Genomic DNA, 18557 nt, shown 5'->3' on the forward strand with positions numbered 1-18557 from the left:
TTCTTCTAAAATCAGGAACAGGACAAGTGTGCCCACTCTCATCACACCTAATCAATATAGAACTGTTAAGTCTTTGCTAGAGCAATTGGGAGAGAAAAATGAAGGTATCAGAATTGGAAAGGAAGAAGTCGTACTGTCTCTATTTGCAGATGACATGATTTTATACATAGAAAATCCTACAAATTTCACCAAAAACCTGTTAGAACTCATCAGTGAATTTGGTAATGTTGCAGGGTACAAAATTAACATGCAAAAATCAGTAGCATTTCTACACACTAACAATTTTATGAAAAATATGTCAATTCCATTTATAATAGCATTAAAAATGATAAAATACTTAGGAATAAATTTAACCAAAGAGGTAAAAAATTTCTACTCTGAAAATTACATTTTTATTGATGAAAGAAATAGGAGACACAAATAAATGGAAAGGTATTTATGTTCATGGACTGGAAGATTAATATTGTTGAAATGTCAGTACTACCAAAAGCCATCTATAGATTCAATGCAATCCCTGGAGCTTGGGATTAAAATATACACACTACTATATACAAACAAAATAGATAACCAAAAAGGACCTATGGTATAGCACAGGGAACCACACTTAATATCTTATAATAAACTGTAATGGAAAATAATCTAAATATATTTATATTACATATAAATAAAAATTTTATATATCTATATGTGTGTTCATATATACAAACACACCTGAATCACTTTGCTGTATATCTAAACCTAACAAAACATTGTAAATTAACTATATTTCAATAAAAATTGAGAAATAAGATTTTAATGACACTTTTACAGAAACACAAAAAACACTTCTAAAATTAGTATCTTAAAGTATTCTAAAAATATCACCAAAAACCCTGAATAGCCAAAATAATAAAGAAGAACAAAGAAAGAGGTATCACACTTCCTAATTTCAAGCTCTACTATAAAGCTACAGCTTTATAAAGTAGATCAGATCAGATCAGTTGCTCAGTCGTGTCCGACTCTTTGCGACCCCACAAATCGCAGCACGCCAGGCCTCCCTGTCCATCACCAACTCCCGGAGTTCACTCAGACTCATGTCCATCAAGTCAGTGATGCCATCCAGCCATCTCATCCTCTGTCGTCCCCTTCTCCTCCTGCCCCCAATCCCTCCCAGCATCAGAGTCTTTTCCAATGAGTCAACTCTTCGCATGAGGTGGCCAAAGTACTAGAGTTTCAGCTTTAGCATCATTCCTTCCAAAGAAATCCCAGGGCTGATCTCCTTTAGAATGGACTGGTTGGATCTCCTTGCAGTCCAAGGGACTCTCAAGAGTCTTCTCCAACACCACAGTTCAAAATCATCAATTCTTCGGCGGTCAGCCTTCTTCACAGTCCAACTCTCACATCCATACATGACCACAGGAAAAACCATAGCCTTGACTAGACGAACCTTTGTTGGCAAAGTAATGTCTCTGCTTTTAAATATGCTATCTAGGTTGGTCATAACTTTCCTTCCAAGGAGTAAGCGTCTTTTAATTTCATGGCTGCAGTCACCATCTGCAGTGATTTTGGAGCCCAGAAAAATAAAGTCTGACACTGTTTCCACTGTTTCCTCATCTATTAAAGCTTTAATTAAAGGAGTGTGGTAAGGGCATTAAAAAACACGAAGAATCCAGTGGAACAGAATCCAGCACATACCTAATAAATAGGCACAGAAGGAACATATCTCAACATAATAAAAGCCATAAATGACAAGCACCTGGCCAACATCATAAATCATACAAGGTCAAGTAATATTTGACAATGTTGAAGCTGAAATTCCAATACTTTGGCCACCTGATGCGAAGAACTGACTCACTAGAAAAGACCCTGATGCTGGGAAAGATTGAAGGCAGGAGAAGAAGGGGATAACAGAGGATGAGATGGTTGGATGGCATCACCAACTCAATGGACATGAGTTTGAGTGAACTCCGGGAGTTGGTGATGGATAGGGAGGCCTGGCGTGCTGCAGTACATGGCGTCGCAAAGAGTCAGACACGACTGAGCAACTGAACTGAATATTTGACAACGGAGCCAAGAATACTCAATGGAAAACAGAAAATCTATTCAATAAATGCTGGTGGGCAAAGAGGATAGAAAATGAAAGTGAAGTCTCTCAGTCACGTCTGCCTCTTTGCAACCCCATGGACTGTAGCCTACTAGGTTCCTCCGTCCATGCAATTTCCAGGCAAGAATACTGGAGTGAGTTGCTATTTCCTTCTCCAGGGGATCTTCCCGACCCAGGGATTGAACCCGGGACTCCCTCATTGTAGGCAGATGCTTTACTGTCTGAGCCACCAGGGAAGTCCCAAAGAGGATATTCACATGTAAAGGAATCAAATTTGACCCCTATCTTATACCACTCACAAAAATTAACTCAAAATGGGTGAAATACTTAAATCCATTAAGTACTAAGTAGTAAGAACTGAAACCATGAAACTTCTAGGAGAAAACCTAGCAAAAAAAGCTTCATGATATGAGTCTTCTTAATATGTTTTTTTGAAATCATACCCAAAGTACAAGCAACAAAAGCAATAATAAAAATGTGGGACTACATCAACTAAAAGGCTTCTGCATAGCAAAAGAAACTATCAACAACATGAAAAGAAAGTCTATGGAATAGCAAAATATTTGCAAACCATGTATCTATTATTTATAAAATATAAAAAGAATTCATACAATTCAGTAGCAAAACATTGAGTAATCCAATTTTAAAATGTGCAAAAAAACTCAAAATATGTTTTTTTTTTTTTCAAATAACGTATACAAATGGCCATAGGCACATGAAGAGGTACTCAATATAACTAGTCATTAGAGAATTGCAAATTAAAACCACACTGAGATATCACTTCTTTTTTTAAAATTAATTTCTTTTAATTGGAGGCTAATTACCATATTGTAGTGGTTTGTGCCATACATTGACATGAATCAGCCATGGGTGTACATGTGTTTCCCATCCTGAGCCCCCCTCCCACCTCCCTCCCCATCCCATCCCTCAGGGTCATTCCAGTGCACCAGCCCTGAGCACCCTGTCTTATGCATCAGACCTGGACTGGCGATCCGTTTCACATATGATAATATACATGTTTCAATGTTCTCTCAAATCACCCCATGATAATAATCATGATTATTTTGACACCTTTCTTTGATACATCAAGAGTTGTTTTAAGTGTGTTCTCTGCAGCAGCCCCTTGCAGAGCCACCTGGCAGGAGGGCCAGTGCCATGGGCTTTAACACGTAGCTTCTCACTTCCTATGGGGAAACAACTTTGACCTGCATGTCAGCTTTTTTGATGTGATAAAAACCAATACTCGTAAACATTTTACTAAGTGACTTTTTAATTCCAACTATATTAAAGACAATGTCCCTGCTTAAAAAAAAGAAAAAAAAAAAAGATATCACTTCTTATAATGGTCTTTATCCAAAAGACAAGAAACAACAAATATTGGTATGGATGTGGAGAAAAGGGAACCCTGAGTGATACTGGTAGGATTTTAAATTGGAGCAGCCACTATGGAAAACAGTACAAAATTTCCTCAAAAAATTAAAAATAGAGCTATTATATGATCCAGCAATTTCACTTCTGGGAATATAGCCAAAGAAAATGAGAACATTAAATCAGATATCTGTAGCCCCTAGGTTCATAACATTATTTACAGTGGCTAAGACATGAAAACAAGCTAATGTCCATCAACGGATTTGGATAAAGAGGATGTAGTATTATAGAAATACAATGGACTATTATTCAGCCATTAAAAATGAACAGATTCTACCATTTGTAACAACACAGATGGACCTTGAAGGTATGTTAGTTGCAGTTGTGTTCTGCTCTTTGTGACCCCATGGACTGTAGCCTGCCAGGCTCCTCTGTCCATGGAATTCTCCAGGCAAGAATACTGGAGTGGGTAGCCACTCCCTTCTCCAGGGTATTGTCCTGCCCTAAGGATCAAACCAGAGTCTCCTGCATTGCAGGCAGATTCTTTACCATCTGAGCTACCAGGGAGTGAAATAAATCAGCAGAACACTATATGAGTTCACTTATGGAATCTAAAAAACAAACATACCAAACTCATACAAAAAGATCAGAGATCAGGCTGGTTATTAGAGGGGGTGGTGATGGGGTGAGGAGAAGGGGTAAGTGGGAAGAAATTGATTAAACTGTACAAACTTCCAGTTATAAGTAAGTACTAGGAATGTAAGCTACATGATACAGTTAACACTACTGTATGATATATAGGAAATTTGTTAAAAGAGCAGGTCCCAAGAGTTCTCATTACAAGGTGAATTTTTTTTCTTTTGGGATGTTCAGTCACTTCAGTCATGTCCGATTCTGGGTGATCCCATGGACTATAGCCCACCAGACTTCTCTATCCATGGGGATTCTCCAGGCAAGAAAACTGCAGTGGGTTGCCATGCCCTCCTCCAGGGGATCTTTCCAACCCAAGGACTGAACCCACATCTCATGTCTCCTGCATTGGCAGGTAGGTTCTTTACCAACTAGCGCCATCTGGGAAGCCCCTTTGGTATATCTATGAACTGATGAATGTTAACTTAATCTACTGTTATCATTTCAGAATCTATGTAAATCAAATCATGTTATACACTTTAAATGTTATACTGCAGTGCATGTCAATTATTTCCCAATAAAACTGCAAAAAATAGTTGAATGAATAAAAAAAGTAGTGGATGTTTGATGGGAGACCAAAGGGTTCACATGAAAAAGAATTCACTGGGTTGTGTATTTTACTAATTTAAGAAGAGTATGAAACTTTGTTTGGAAATAAAAAATGTTACTCTTTGTCTAAGGTCTACAGTTTCCTGATCACAATTTTTGTCTCACTTTTCCATGAAGACATGATGTTCTTTTGACAATTTTCAGAGTTAACCTTTCTATTCTCATTTAGCAAAGCACCCTCACCATTCATCCTTCCAAGCTTTAAGGAATAAAAGGTCAAGCAGATGAGGCAAAGTCTCAGATTGTTTCCTTCACAAAATGAACCAAATGTTTTCTAAAGCAAGAACCCCGAGAGCCGTCATTAGTGGGTAGCACTGATATGGAGATTAGGGGGCTCATATCTCTTTAAACATTTTCAAAATAGATTAATGTGAATGAACATTACAATTCTGTTGCCAAATGCCTTCAGGTGTGTGAAAATTAATAATTTAGGTAAAAATTGAGAAATCTCTCAGATAAACACTTCTCTTTGATTGAACACAGAGCAGATATAACAAATTACAGTGTGCTATAATTTGGAAGGGTTTCTTGAGAAGACACATGTCTTTAAAAATTAAGTATATGTTCAGCTTTAATGGTAAACTTTATAAGTACTCGTGCCATTGAGTAGCCCAGAAGGCAAGTTGAATTAGAAAGGCTATAAAACAAGACACGAACAAATGAAAATATAAAGAGTCAAAGTTCTCACTTTTTTTCTGTTCCCATAAAATGCCCTGGATCTGTTTGATTGTTTCTTGAAGAGTTTCTTTACTCCATATGCTTCTCTTGGTATTTTTTATGTGGTATAGTTGCCACAGGGTGCTTTCCTTTACTATTGAACCAGATATAAAAAACAATCCGTAATGAAAACCACAAAAGCCCACAACTCAGAAATGAAGCATATACACTTCCAAGTATATTAATTTTACTGAAAAGTTACCTAAGTACAATATTTCTCGACTTCAAATGGGCAAACTAACCCTCTGGTAGCGAAAGACTTTTCTCGAGTGAAAGCATTAAGCCTTTTGTCTGTGACAATCCTAAATGGAGAACACTGTTCACTTATTTTATTCCCACTATCCTAGCCTGGAACCAGGACTTTGTACATCTTGGTGGATATATACTTCTGCTATTACAATGTGTACAGCCAATAACTATGTTTATAACAGTGCCTAAACTGAGTGCCAAGAACCGGTGATGCTTTAAAAGAAACTGATATAGTGAACTTTAGGAAATACAGAATACCTAGCCAGAAAATCTCTCCATTTAACTAAAAGGAACATTAACGTTTAGGATTTTCAGTTCTGACTAAAAGAGTAGGAAAATAAAAAATTCTAAACTGGAAATGCTCTACCATAAACCTGCTTTTCTGTTAAAGATATTTTGCTAGAATCATGCATAAAGGGAATCGAAGCTAGACATCTACTTTTTCCTCCACAATCTCAATTACCAATAGAAAACCAAAGCAAACTTTGGAAACAATATAAATTATTCACACAGTAATTGAGTTTTTCCAAGTCAATTATGGGCTAAACTAAACAAGCAGACACCCAACAAACATTTGTCCATTCCTCCTTTTATTTGCCAACAGTGAAGACTCAAACTAAGCTCTTTTAAAAATGTTTTCCCAATTTTTGGCTCTGAGAAAAACAGATACATTATAATATCTGAGAGCTTACATTCAGGAGAACATTTCAACAGAAGCCACGAATGTGAGAAATTCTACGCTCCAGTCACGTCTGTTTGCATATGGAGAAAACAGGGCCCAGAGAGATGAAGTTCTTGGCCTGTACTGCACACAGCTTGGTAGTGGCAGAGCCAAGACAAGAACTTAAATAGCTTTACCTCCAGGCTCACGATCTTCCCATGGTGTCATGCTGCCACAGATGCTGCAGCCTTAACTATCTATCCCTCCCATACTACTCCAATGATTCTCTGGGCTTCTATAAATGCTAATTCATCTGAGGAATTAGTAAAGGGAATACTTCAATTATATACGAAGGCAGTGTATGATCATGCATCAAGTTAACTGCAATTCTTTCAGAGTCCTGAATGACAGACCACTGAATGAACCCCCACATTGGCCACTGGTACCTGGTCAGTTTACAATTGACCTGCTTTTTATAGCTGATTACATGGTAAACATTTTTCCTTTTCTTTTCTAGCTTTGAGGTGTAACTAACAAAAATTATATGTGTTTAAGTCTGCAACTTGATTCTTTGATAACATATACCTTGTGAAGTGAGCTACGTGGTAAGCATCTTTATGCTGGCTTAGGTGAAATTATAATTTACATAATAATTTACTTATAAGTAAAACCAGCTTAAAAATGCTTACTATGAAGCTCAATTCACAAGGTATATGTATATCAAGAATGCTTAGGAAACACTACTATGAATAAAACTAGTGGAGGCAATACAATTTCAGCTGAGCTATTTAAAATCCTAAAAAATGATGCTGTTAAAGTGCTGCACCCAACATGTCAGCAAATTTGGAAAACTCAGCAGTGGCCACAGGACTGGAGAAGGTCAGTTTTCATTCCAACCCCAAACTACCACACAATTGCACTCATTTCACATGCTAGCAAGGTAATGCTCAAAATCTTTCAAGCTAGGCTTCAACAGTACGTGAGCCAAGAACATCCAGATGTACAAGCTAGATTTAGAAAGGGCAGAGGAACCAGAGAGCAAATTGCCAACATCTGTTGGATCACAGAAAAAGCAAGGAAATTCCAGAAAAACATCTACTTCTACTTCATTGACTATGCTAAAGCCTTTGACTGCATGGATCACAACAAACTATAGAAAATTCTTAAAGAGAGTCTAAAGCCTTTGACTGCATGGATCACAACAAACTATAGAACATTCTTAAAGAGACAGACCACCTTACCTGTCTCCTGAGAAACCTGTATGCAAGTCAAGAAGCAAGAGTTAGAACCAGACATGGAACAATGGACTTGTTCAAAATTGGGAAAGGATTACATCAAGGCTATATATTGTCATCAGGCTTATTTAACTTATATGCAGAGTACATCATGCAACATGATAGGCTGGATGAATCACAAGCTGGAATCAAGACTGCCGGGAGAAATATCAACAACCTCAGATATGCAGATCATACCACTCTAAGGGCAGAAAGCAAAGAGGAATTAAAGAGCCTCTTGATAAAGGTGAAAGAGAAGAGTGAAAAAGCTGGCTTAAAACTCAGCATTCAGAAAACTAAGATTGTGTCATCCAGTCTTGTCACTTCAAGGCAAACAAATAGGTGAAAAGTGGAAGCAGTAATAGATTTTATTTTCCTGGGCTCCAAAATCACTGCGGATGGTGACTGCAGCCACGATATTAAAAGACGCTTGCTCCTTGAAAGAAAAGCTATTACAAAACCTGCTGCTGCTGCTAAGTTGCTTCAGTAGTGTCTGACTCTGTGCGACCCCATAGATGGCAGCCCACCAGGCTCCCCCATCTCTGGGATTCTCCAGGCAAGAACACTGGAGTGGGTTGCCATTTCCTTTTCCAATGCATGAAAGTGAAAAGTGAAAGTAAAGTCGCTCAGTTGTGTCCGACTCTCAGCAACCCCATGGACTGCAGACCACCAGGCTCCTCTGTCCATGGGATTGTCCAGGCAAGAGTACTGGAGAGGGGTGCCATTGCCTTCTCCCATGACAAAACCTAGAGAGTATATTAAAAAGCAGAGATATCACTTGGCCAACAAAGGTTATGGCTTTTCCAGTAGTCATGTACGGATGTGAGAGTTGGAGCATAAGGAAGGCTGAGTGCCAAAGAATTGATGCTTTTGAACTGTAGTGCTGGAAAAGACTCTTGAGAGTCCCTTGGACAGCAAGGCGATCAAACGAGTCAATCCTAAAGGAAATCAACCCTGAATATTCATTGGAAGGACTGATACTGAACCTCCAGTACTTTGGCCACCTGATGCGAAGACCCAACTCACTGAAAAAGACCCTAATGCTAGGAAAGATTGCGGGTAGGAGGAGAACAGCAGAGGATGAGATGGTTGGATGGCATCACCGATTCAACAGACCTGAGTTTGAACAAATTCCAGGAAATAGCGAAGGACAGGAAAACCTGGTGTGCTGTAGTCCAATGGGTCACAAAGCGTTGGACTCGACTTAACGAATGATCAACAATTTCACAAGGTTAAACCACAAAGAACTTACTTTGTTAAAAAATATTATTGATTCTAAAATGACAGCACAAAGAAGAAGAAAAACATCCTACCAGACACATTCTCATGTACAGAAAGAGTCTATTTATTTTTGCTTTGGAAGCTCAGTTATGCTCGTTTAATGTAACATGTTTATACTAAGAGAGCAGTTAATATATTAGTATCCATTACATTCCTGACAGGGAATTGAGTGCAAATAAATGGGACCTTAAGGAGACTTCTAATTCCTGCATGTATGCTTAGTCCGGGAGCCAGAGAAGAGACAAAGCAATGTGCAAAAGTATAAATATGCCTGACTCCTAGTGGGGTGATGTTCAGATGCTGTTTTGGCATCAACAAGCTAGTTCAACACATACAGATGTTAAAGACTTTTGTTTGTAGCATTGAAGCTTCTTTCCTCCAATGCACCTGTGCCATGTCTGGTTGTTTCACTAGCTGAGTGGCCAGTTTTCTTAAGCTACTTTATGTTTTTTTAAAATTTTATTTATTTTAATTGGAGGCTAATTACTTTACAATATTGTAGTGGTTTTGTCATACATTGACATGAATCAGCCATGGGTGTACATTGTCTGTATCAGTTTGCTAGGGCTTCCATAATATACCACAATCTGGGTGGTTAAATAATAGAAGTTCATTATCTCGCAGTTCTGAAAGCTGCTGCTGCTGCTGCTGCTAAGTCGCTTCAGTTGTGTCTGACTCTGTGCGACCCCACAGACAGCAGACCACCAGGCTCCTCCGTCCCTGGTATTCTCCAGGCAAGAACACTGGCACGGGCTGCCATTTTCTTCTCCAATGCATGAAGGTAAAAAATTAAAGTGAAGTCACTCAGTCATGTCCGACTCTTCGCGACCCCATGAGCTGCAGCCTACCAGGCTCCTCTGTCCATGGGATTTTCCAGGCAAGAGTACTGGAGTGGGGTGCCATTGCCTTCTCCTGTTCTGAAAGCTGGAAGTCCTAAATCAAGGTGTCAGGAGGGTTGGTTCCTTCTGAAGACTGTGAGGAAAGGATCCATTTCATGCCTCCCCTAGCTTCAGAGAGCCTGCTGGCAATCTTTGCTGCTGCTGCAAAACTCCAGTCTTTTTCCTTACAGGGCATGGCCATGGGATGATATTCTGGCCAATGAGATGTAAGAAGCAGCACTGAGAGCAGGTTCTGGGCAACATCCTGTTGAAAGCGGCTTTCCCTCCTCTTTCTCTGCCTCCCTTCCCTTCAGCTGGAATGGGAGCGGAGTAGGAGCCAGCTTCAACCTTACAGATGAGGGCAACACCTAGGGCAATAATTTTCAAACTTTGCTTTCTGGATTCCTTTACACTCTTACAAATTGAGGACCTCAAAGAGTTTTAACTTATCTATTGATATTTAGTGATGTTTAAAATGAAGTGAAAACATTTAAATACTTATTCTGAAAACACCAATATATATACTAACACATATATACGGAATTTAGAAAGATGGTAAGGATAACCCTGTATACGAGACAGCAAAAGAGACACAGATGTATAGAACAGTCTTTTGGACTCTGTGGGAGAGGGAGGGGGGCATGATTTGGGAGAATGGCATTGAAACATGTACAATATCATATATGAAACAAATTACCAGTCCAGGCTCGATGCAGGATACAGGATGCTTGGGGCTGGTGCACTGGGATGACCCAGAGGGATGGTACGGGGAGGGATGTGGGACGGGGGTTCAGGATGGGGAGCACGTGTACACCCGTGGTGGATTCATGTTGATTGGCAAAACCAATACAATATTGTAAAGTAATTAGCCTCCAATTAAAATAAATAAATTTATATTTAAAAAAATAAAATTGAAATGATCATAAAATAAATAAATTAAAAAAATCACATATTCTTTTCAGAAAAAAAAAACTTATTCTGAAGTAACAATCAATCCATTACATGTTAATGTAAACAAAATGTTTAGTGGAAGATAATACATGAAGCAATTCTGTTAAACGTGTGGCAGGTGTTTTACTGACATTTTTGTAAATCTCTTTAAAGTCTGACAATAGAAGACAGCTAGACTCTCATATTCTGTGTTTGATTTATTGTTGTATCACATGTCATTTAATCTGTGGAATATTTCCGTGCATACACATGAGAAAATGAAAATGACAAAATGCCTTCATAGTCTTCTGAAAATAAGTTCTTATGAAAATAAGATCACTGATTAAAAATATAGAAGATGACACAATCAGATGGAAAGATAAATTCATAGACTGGAAGGATGTTGTTAAATTGATCAGACTATCCAAGGCAAACTACACATTCAATGCAATCTCTATCAAAAAACCAAAGGTATTTTTCGTAGAGCTAGAACAAGTAATTCTAAAATTTGCACAGAAGCAAAAAGACTCCTAATAGCCAAGGCAATCTTGAGAAAGAAGAACAGAGTGGAGGGATCATGCTCCTTGACTTCAGACCACACTGTCGGCACAAAACTACAGAAATTAAAACAGTGTGTGCTGGCACAAACCACGAGGATCAGTGGGACAGAAGAGTCCAGAAATGAACCCACACACTTACAGTTAATTGATCAAAGCAGAGGAGGCAGGAAAGCATATTGGGGGAAGCGGCATCTCTTCAATAAGCAGTCTTGGTAAAACAGGACAGCTACATGTAAAAGAAAGAAATTAGAACATTTCCTCATACCATATACAAAAAGATATTCAAAAGAGATTGAAGACCTAAACGTAAGACCGGAAACCACAAAACTCTTAGAGAAGAACATAGGCAGAACACTGACATGAATCATAGCATTATTTATTCTGTCTAAGGAAAAAGAAATAAAAGCAAACATGAACAAATGGAACCTAATTCAACTCAAAAGCTTTTGCACAGCAAAGGGAATCAACAAAAATACAACCTGCTGAATGGGAGAAAATATTTGCAAATGACATGATCAATAAGGAGCTATATCCAAAACATATAAACAGCTCATACAGTCAGTCAGTCAGTTCAGTCGCTCAGTCATGTCCGACTCTTTGTGACCCCATGAACTGCAGCACGCCAGGCCTCCCTGTCCATCACCAACTCCTGGAGATCACCCAGACTCACGTCCATCGAGTTGGTGATGCCATCCAGCCATCTCATCCTCTGTCGTCCCCTTCTCCTCCTGCCCCCAATCCCTCCCAGCATCAGAGTCTTTTCCATGAGTCAACTCTTTGCATAAGGTGGCCAAAGTACTGGAGTTTCAGCTTCAGCATCATTCTTTCCAAAGAACTCCCAGGGCTGAGCTCCTTCAGAATGGACTGGTTGGATCTCCTTGCAGTCCAAGAGATGTGTAAAATAGAGATTTTTTTAAAATAAGGCATACAGATGGCCAATAAGCACCTGAAAAGGTATTCAGCATCACTAATTGGAGAAAAGCCAATCAAAATCACGAGATCATCTCATACCTGTCAGAATGGCCATCATCAAAAAGACCACAAATAACAAACATTAGTGAGGGTGTGGAGAAAAAGGAACCCTATTACACTGTTAGTGGGAGTGCAAATTCATGCAGCCACTATGGAAAACAGTGAGACGGTTTCTCAAATAACTGAAAATAGAAACTACCAGGAAGATCAATCAGGATGGCAAAGTAGGAGGATGTGGAAATCACCTTCCCACAAACACTTCAAAAATACATCTACATGTGGAACAATTCTCACTGAAAACTAACTAGAAACTGGCCAAGAGACCAAGACTGTAAGAAAGAGCCACAAAATCAAGTACAAAGGGGCAAGAAATGACCAGGTTGGAACCTGTGCCCTTGGGAGGGGACTCAGAGGAAAAGTGAGATTACTCGGGAGGGGAGCCACCATGGTGAGTGAGTAGTTTAAGACGCATACTGGGCACCCCAGTCTTTGGGCTGAAGCTGTTCTGCTTGACCCAAAACCTGGGTGGCAGTATTAATAATAATACTGAGTGGTGTCTGCTCTGCCTCCCAGGAACCAGAGTGAAGCCGTAGGCCCACCCTAGGAAAGGCATGAGTCCAGATCCCTTGGGGCTAAATGCTGCTGAGTGGATCTTATTTTTCACCTGCAAGGATGCCCTGCTGGGGCCTGTAGCCAGGCCAGTGCCTCCACTGGCCTGGGCAAGGTAGCTGGGCAGACTGTCTGCAGGCCTGGGGAGGAGCCTGTGTGGAGTGAGGCTAGGGGCCCACTATTCCTGCAGTCACGCAGGTTATGCAACCACCACTTCCACTGGCACAGACATCCTCTGTGGCCTGGCTGTACTGGTCAAACCGGATAAGTAGGGCCTCAAACATGGCTTGGAGGCAGAAGAGCTCAGGTTCCCTTTGGTGCTCTGGATGGCCCAGGCCCACGCTCAGCCCATCTAGCCGGCTGGAGGAAATGGAAGGGTTTTGGAGTTTCTGGTAGGTGGGAAGATGAGCCCCCTGGACTGGTTGGAATGCTGGTGAAACTAACAGGAGGGTGGTAGGAAGCTCGGACTCCACTCAAGAGAAACAGATGCATGTTTGCTTGCTGCTGAGATAGGGCAGAGAAGCCAGACTAAAAACTCCAAGGTGGCTGCCTTATTCCCTGTGATCAGCCCTGTGTGCACCCCAGCCTGAGCCCAGTGAACTCTTTAGCCCAACGTAGTAAGGCACAACTCCACACTGAAGCAGGAGCCATCATGACAAAGAAGAGAGCTGAGCCCTGGGACGCACAGGCAACTCAGACCTAAAGTAGCATCTAAGCAGGATGATGGCAGCCCCTTACTGGTGCTCACACAGACAGCACTTCAGAAACATTCTTGATCTCTGATGGCAGCTGGACCACCACAGGGCATGCACCAACACATGCCAAGTTCACACAGCTCTGCATGCCCCACAGTGCAGCTCCACACCAGGGTGGGGGTGGCAGATGCTGAGGGAGAGATCAGATGTGAGGGATGAAGACACTCAGGCCCGAAGCACTGTCTGAACAGGGCTGAGGAAGATACTACTGGTGCTTGCATAGGCAGCACATCAAAAGCAGCCTGGACCATTATCTGAGGCTAGACCACCACATCCCATACCTTGTCACAAGCTGAGAGCCCTCATGGTCCTCATGCTTCAGCACTGCTCCTGCCAGGGCCAAGGATGCCGGTGCTGGGATGGAGGGGAGGTCACATTTAAAGAGAGTGGAGCCAGCTTGGACCTGACCCTCAGGGCTTCTGCTCCAACAATTTGAGACCAGGGCCTGGATCTTCCTTTGATAGGTAATGACCCCTGAGCAGAGGGGCCTCCTTGCCTCACCCCTGGATCTGGCTCAAGTACCCCTCCATCTTCAGCCCCACATCGTACCAAGGTGATAGCTGCCAGCACACCCTGATGTAAGATGTGACTTGTGTTCATGTCAAATCCAGATCTCCTACCAAAGCCACTGGGCACAGGCAGACTGTATAGGGATGCTTCCAGATATAGACACCACTACAAGACTGTAACTGTTAACTGTTTCACCTAAATTCAGAGAGACAGAGAAAGTTAAGCAAAATGAGAAAACAGGAAACTAGTCTCAACTGAAAAAACAAGAGAAAAATCCCTGAAAACATAATGAAACAGAAACAAACAACTTACCAGATAAAGAGTTCATAGCAGTAGTAATAAGAATGCTAACTGAATTAGAGGAACACAGTGAGACTTTTAACAAGGAACTAGAAAATATTAAAAACAACCAGTCAGAATTGAAGAATACCATAACTGAAATGAAAAACGTACTAGAAGGAATTGACAGCAGAACAAGGGATAAGGAGGAATGCAAAAACGACAGCACTTCAGAAACATTCTTGATCTCTGATGGCAGCTGGACTGCCACAGGGCATGCACCAACACATGCCAAGTTCACACAGCTCTGCATGCCCCACAGTGCAGCTCCACACCAGGGTGGGGGTGGCAGATGCTGAGGGAGAGATTTAAGCTAAAATATCTTAAAATATCTCTGGGATAATACCAAGCATACCAATACTCCCATTACAGGGGTTCCAGAAGGAAAGGAGAGAGAGAAGGGGTAGACAGAATATTTGAGATTATGGCTAAAATCCTCACAAGCCTGAAAAACTACATTTAAGTGCAGGAAGCATAGAGTGTCCAGAACAAAATGAATTCAAACAGACCCACACCAAAACATAACAGCTAAAATGGCAAAAGTTAGAGAATTCTAAAAGCAGCAAGAGAAAAACCAAAGTCATGTGCAAGGAAGCTCCCTAAGGTTATCAACTGGTATCTTTACAAAAGCTTTGCAGGTCAGGAGGGAGTGCTGATATATTCAAAGTGCTGAAAGGGAAACATTTGCAGCCTAGAACACTCTACCCAGCAATACCATCATTCAGAACTGAGACAGAGAGAAAGAACTTCTCAGACAAACAAAATTAACAGTTCATCAATACAAAACCTACCCTAAAAGAAAATGTTAATGGTCTTCTCTAAGCAGAAAAGAAACTGCTCTAACAAAAAGTAAGGATCTAAGGAAAGGAAAAATTCTATTAGGAAAGGCAAATACATAGTAAGGGCTGAGGCTCAAACACTTAAATAAGCTAATATGAAGATTAAAAGACAAAAAAATGTAAAAGTGTAACTGCAAAAAATAATGAAGGGATAAACATGAAGATACAAAATATGACATCACAAAATGTGAAGGAGGGGAACAAAAAAACATAGATCTTTTAGAATGCGTTTGAGCTTAAAGTAACAGTCTAAAATGAGTAGGTACAGTTTATAGGTTAACATTTATGAACCTTGTAGTAACTACAAGTCAATACACTACAATACTAAACTAGAAAGAAAAGAATACAATCATATCACTAATGAAAATCAAACTACAACGAAATAAATGAACAGAGAAGAACTAAAAATAACCAGAAAACAAGCAATAAAATAGTAATAAGTACACACTGGTGAATAATTACTTTAAATGTCAATGGACTAAATGCTCCAAAAGACATGGGGTGGCTGATTGGATAAAAAAACAAAACCTATCCATACGCTGCATACAAGACATTCATTTCAAAGCTAAAGACACACACAGGCTAAAAGTGAAGGGATGAAAAAAAGATATAAAAAGACAGCAGTAGTAACATTCACACTAGACAAAATAGCTCTTAAAGTTTATAATAAAGACAAAGAAGGGCATCATATAATGACAAAGGGATCAATACAAGAATCAATACAAGAAGAGGGTGTTATACTCAAATATGCATCCAGTACAGGAGCATTTAAATATATAAAGCAAACACTAACAGACATAAAGGAAGAAATTCACGATAATACAGTAATAGTGAAAGTGAAAGTCGCTCAGTTGTGTCCAACTCTTTGCAACCCCATGGGCTAAACAGTCCATGGAACTCTCCAGGCTAGAATACTGGAGTGGGTAGCCTTTCCCTTCTGCTGGTCTTCCCAACCCAGGGATCAAACCCAGGCCTCCTTCATTGCAGGCAGATTCTTTACTAGCTGAGCTACAAAGGAAGCCCGCAGTAATAGTAGGGGGCTTTAATATACTACTTATATTAATGGAGAGATCATCTAGGAGAAAAAAGTCAGTCAAGAAGGTCTTAAATAAATGACATAAATAATGTAAATAAAATGTAAATAAATGACTTAAATAAATAAATGACAAAATAGACCAGTTACACTTAGATATCTACAGGATCTTCCATCTAAAACACAGTAGAATACACATTCTGAAGAACACACTATGTGCACTTAAAGGATAGATGACATGCTAGGCCATGAAACTACTTTTGACAAATTTGATAGCACAGAAATTATATCAAGCATTTTTTTAACCAGAATGGTATGAAACTATGTCAATTACAGAAAGAAAAATGGGAAAGCACAAACCCATGGATACTAACAACATTCTATAAATACTATAATACCATTGGATCCCTGATGAAATCAAAGAGGATATCCAAAACCACCTTGAGACAAACAGAAATGTAAACACAACTTTCCAAAATGTATCAGTTCAGTTCAGTCGCTCAGTCCGTTAGGACTCTTTGCAACCCCATGAATTGCAGCTGCGGCACAACAAAAGCATTTTAGGAGGGAAGTTTACAGAAACACAGGCCTGCCTCAAGAAAAAAGAAAAACTTCAAATACACAATCAAACCTACCATCTAACTTTCTACCATCTAATTTCTAAAGAAATTAGAGAAATAACAAATGAAGCCCAAAGTCAGCAGAAGGAATAAGATCAGAGAGGAACTAAATAAAATGGAAACTAAAGAAACAACAGAAAATGATCAGTGAAATTAATAGCTGTTCATTGGAAAAGATAAACAAAATTGACAAACTTTAGCTAGGATCTTCAAGAAGAAAAGAGAGAGGACCCAAATAAACAAAATAAGAAATGACAGGAAAAATGACCACCAACACCAGAGATACAAAAAATCTTAAGAGAATGCCATTCACATTTATATGCCAACAATTTAGACAACTTAGAAAGAATGTACAAATTTCTAGAAACATTCAACCTTCCAAGACTGAATCAGAAAGACAATTTGAACCAACTGATCACTAGTAGTGAAATTGAATTTGTAATTAAAAAAAACTCTCAGCAAAAAAAGGCCAGAATTCTATAGCTTGACAGTAACTTGTAACAAAATAGAGCTAATATTCTCAAACTATTCAAAAAAATTGAAGAGGACAGACACTCCCAAATTCATTCTGTAAGTCCACCATTATCCCAATACTCAAACCAAAAAAAGACAACACCAAAAAAGAGAAAAGAGAAAGAAAATTACAGGCCTATATCTCTGATGAATATAGATGCAAACATCCTCAAAATATTAGTAAACTGATTTTATATATAAATACATATTGATATATACACACACAATATACAAAAAGGATTATACATCTTGATTAAGTGGGATTTATTTTAGGGATGCAGGGATGGTTCAATATTCACAAAAAAACATTACACACCAAGCCAACAAAAAGGATAAAAATCATGTGATCATCTCAACAGATGCAGAGAAAGCATTTGACAAAATTCAATATTCATTCATGATAAAAAAAAAACCCTCAAAAATCATGTAAAGGGAACATATCTCAACAAAATAAAGTCCACTTATGACAAATGGACTAATACATCCACAGCTAACATGATACTCAACGGTGAAAAGCTAAAAGTCTTTCCTCTAAAATTAATAGCAAGATGGAAATGCTCATGCTTGCCACTTCTATTTAACACAATATTGCCAGTCACAGCAATCAGACAAGAAATAAAAGGCATCTAAATTGGAAAGGAAGAAGCAAAACTGTCACTATTTGTGAATAACATACTGTCTTTCACAAAACAAAAACTGACAGAACAAATAAATGAATTCTGTAAAGTTGTAGGATGCTAGATTAATATACATAAATCTGTTGCTTTTCTATGAACTAATAATGAACTATCAGAAAGCAAAAAAAAAAAAAAAAAACCCAAAACAGTAACTTTTAAAATTGAATTAAAAAAAAAAAAAAACAACAACTAAGGAAAAAACTTAACCAAGGAGGTGAGCCATCTATACACTTAAAACATGTACCCCAATGTTCATCGCAGCACTGTTTATAATAGCCAGGACATGGAAGCAACCTAGATGTCCATCAGCAGATGAATGGATAAGAAAGCTGTGGTATATATACACAATGGAGTATTACTCAGCCATTAAAAAGAATACATTTGAATCAG

The 18557-nt window shown here is 39.2% G+C and overlaps 1 long non-coding RNA gene across 2 annotated transcripts in view; it reads right to left on the reverse strand.

Moving 5' to 3' along the window:
• LOC133259113 (uncharacterized) overlaps nucleotides 1-18557 on the reverse strand; it is a 72700-nt gene that overhangs the window by 9957 nt on the left and 44186 nt on the right. The window contains exon 5 of one of the 2 annotated variants that reach the window (XR_009740267.1): nucleotides 11446-11526. The exons of the other annotated variant lie outside the window; for it this stretch is intronic. This is a non-coding gene — a long non-coding RNA (uncharacterized LOC133259113). Of the gene's footprint in view, nucleotides 1-11445; nucleotides 11527-18557 lie in introns of those variants that run through there. 2 annotated transcript variants of the gene reach the window in all.

This window comes from Bos javanicus, chromosome 2 (genome assembly GCF_032452875.1).
Source record: "Bos javanicus breed banteng chromosome 2, ARS-OSU_banteng_1.0, whole genome shotgun sequence".
In the NCBI taxonomy this organism is placed as follows: Eukaryota; Metazoa; Chordata; class Mammalia; order Artiodactyla; family Bovidae; genus Bos; species Bos javanicus.